The sequence below is a fragment of the Corvus cornix genome, chromosome 1A (genome assembly GCF_000738735.6).
Source record: "Corvus cornix cornix isolate S_Up_H32 chromosome 1A, ASM73873v5, whole genome shotgun sequence".
Classification (NCBI taxonomy): Eukaryota; Metazoa; Chordata; class Aves; order Passeriformes; family Corvidae; genus Corvus; species Corvus cornix.
Window position 1 is genome coordinate 395615 of NC_047057.1, and position 3349 is coordinate 398963.

A 3349-nucleotide genomic window follows, 5' to 3' on the forward strand; every position below is an offset into this window, starting at 1 on the left:
GGAATGGTCCTGGCCCCGAGGGCTCCGGGAGTGTTTGGGCAGCACTCCCAGGGATGCACAGGGTGGGGTTGTTGGGGGGTCTGTGCAGGTGATCCCTGTGGATCCCTTCCTGCTCAGGGTATTCCATGACTCGATGAGTCCAAGGACAGTTCCCTGCTGCCATCCATGTGCTTGATGTTTAATTCCCAGCTCCCTTAAGCAGAGGAGTACAGGGAAGGCTCCAGGCTCTGCTGGTGCCCATCCCTGCTGCTGGTTGGACCCAGGGATCCTTGTGCAGGCTCCAGGGTGGGCTCTGATGCCCTGTGTCCAGCAGGGATGTGTTACACACACAGCACTGGGCACACAGGAGTTATCCACAGGAGTATCCACAGGAGCAGCGGATCTGCTCCTCCTGGGCTCTGCAGATCCTCCAGCAGGGCTGGTCCAGGTAGAAATTCCCTGAGGGGAGCTTGGGAGAGGAGCTGGGACATGCTGAGCAGTTGTTCATGACTTGCTAATGTGTAAATGCTTTTCCAAAGGCACTGGAGAGGTTTTTAGTGGATTTTAGTCTGCTCACTAACTGAGCCTTCCTTACTTGCCTGAGTGGATTCCATGGAAAGGCTGCGGAATATCTCGGCACCATCTGTCCTAAGGCCTGGAAGGTGCAGCCAGGGTGGGGAGGGTGGGGTCTGTTCACCAGGGATTGGCACACAGATGTGTGGAAAAGCTGCAGCACACTTGGATTTCATTGTGGCTTGGAGCTGAACCATAGCCCTGAAAGCTCTGGCCCCTGGATCCCTGGCAGTGGCCAAGGCCAGGCTGGACATTGGGGCTGGAGCAGCCTGGCACAGTGGGAGGTGTCCCTGCCATGGCAGGGCTGGCACTGGAGGGGCTCTGAGGTCCCTTCCCACCCAGCCATTCCAGGGTTCTGTGATTTATACAAAATAGACTTTCACTCTTGACTGATATTTTTAATTTGTTCGTGTTTTTGGGACTGTGCCTTTGCAATGACAGCCACAGCTCTTTGTGTATATTTGGGATATTTGGGACCAGCTGCTGTCCCATGGAAGGAGCTGCAGCTCAGAAGCCTCTTGAACTCCTTTGGATTTTGCTCCCACTAAACTTTGGGTGAGTTCTTTGGGCGTTTGGCCACTGCTCCTTCCAGAAGGAGAAATGGCTCCATTCCTTTTGCCCTGTTGGTCCTGACACCTTGGGGAGGTTTTGCTGACATGGGAACGATGCTGGATGTGAAGGAATTCTGATCACCAGGAGCTGCGTCAGCCCCTCGCTCCTGAGGAACAGCACCAGCAGCTGCTGGTGTCACCAGGCATGTCCCTTGGCCAGCAGATGTGTCCTGGTGACACAGCAGTGACACGGGGTGGTGGCACACACAGGGAGTGCTGCTGTGTCCGGGGTGTCCCCAGAGGCTCTCCAGAGCAGTTCCTGTGAGGATGTGCTGCAGCTCGGGGCTTGCTGGGGTCGGCCAGGCCAGATTGCTCCGTGTCCCAGCCTGCGGGGACCTGCAGCACGTGTGAGAACTGACAGAGAGAGGTTCAGGCTGGATATTCAGAAAAAATCCCCCCTGGGAGGGTGGGCAGGCCCTGGCCCAGGGTGCCCAGAGCAGCTGTGGCTGCCCCTGGATCCCTGGCAGTGGCCAAGGCCAGGCTGGACATTGGGGCTGGAGCAGCCTGGCACAGTGGGAGGTGTCCCTGCCATGGCAGGGCTGGCACTGGAGGGGCTCTGAGCTCCCTTCCCACCCAACCATTCCAGGGTTCCCTGATTGTGGAATGCAAAGCCAACTGAGAACAAGACAAGTTCTCCCTTCCACCCCCCATTGCTCCCTGTCCCTGGAGCAGCTTCTGTGTGTTGTGAGAATTCCGTGTGTTCCTCCGTGGCTCTTCCAGCCTCGAGCTCTCCAAAGCTTCAGTGTCCATTTAAACCAGAGATGTGCAGAATTTTACAGAACTCTCAGCATTTGTGGCTCAGCAGAGAATTGTTGAGGTTCTTGCTGGAGGTGTCCCTGCTCATGGCAGGGGTCGGGCTCTGCTCGCAGGGAACAGGGACAGGAGAGAGGGAACGGCCTCAGGCTGGGCCAGGGGAGGCTCAGGGTGGGCACCAGCAGGAATTTCCCCATGGAAAGGGTGCTCAGGCCTTGGCAGGGGCTGCCCAGGGAGCTTTGGAGTGCCCATCCCTGCAGGTGTCCAAGGAATTCCTGAAGGTGGCACTGAGGGCTCTGGGCTGGGGCCAAGGTGGGGATGGGGCAGAGCTGGGACTGGATGGGCTGGGAGGGCTTTTCCAGCCTCCCTGAATCCTGGACTCTGTGAAAGACTTTTGGGCACAAATTCCAGGGAAAAAGGCATCAAAGCTTAGAAATAAAATCCTGAACAGTTTTTGTTCAGATCAGTGCCCTTGGTTTTGCTTGATGTTGTACCTCCAGTTAACTAATCACAGATTGGAAGATGAGGAAATCCATTTATTTTCACATTAAATTTAACTTCCATTTGATGCAGGGACCTTCTGCTGGTTGGTTTTGGTTTGGGTGTATCCCCACAGCACACCAAGAGTTCCTGGAGTTGAGGAGATTGGTTAAAGCCCAGCTCTGGAGCTGTGGGGCAGCTCAGGGGCTGAGCCAGGCTTGGCTCTGTCACTGCTTCCTCTGTGATCCCCTTCCACCATCCCAGGTTGTTCCAAGCCTCATCCAGCCTTGCCCTGAACACTCCAAAGAAGTTCACCTTTGCCCAGTGCTGCAGGAGGGGGGAACTGGGATACCTGGGAGGATCCTGTGTGACCCCATGGTGATGGCTTGGCAGGGGCTGTCAGTCCCTACGATTTTCCTTTGTGCAGAGAGGTTCTGTGGAAGTTCATTTAGGGAAGAAAATAAAAACCTTTGGCCCTCAGGTACCTTTGGTTATTGGTAACTTTAAAAATCTTTTCCAGGATTGGAAGCTTGCGAAGGAATTCACACTGGATGAAAACCATTTCCTGAAGCTGGGTCTATTCCAGGAACTGTAACCCAAATGTTTCTCTGTCCGTGGAGGAGATTTCACGTTTGAAGTAACTTCTACTGAAGGTAGGAACATCTTCCTGTCTTTTTATCTTGGAATGTTTGGGTGGGAAGGGAGCTCAGAGCCCCTCCAGTGCCAGCCCTGCCATGGCAGGGACACCTCCCACTGTGCCAGGCTGCTCCAGCCCCAATGTCCAGCCTGGCCTTGGCCACTGCCAGGGATCCAGGGGCAGCCCCAGCTGCTCTGGGCACCCTGGGCCAGGGCCTGCCCACCCTCCCAGCCAGGAACTGCTTCACTTTATGAGACCTTTGCAGAGGGAGATCTCCAGGGGAGTTCCCATCTCACCTCCGGGTGTGTCACTGCAG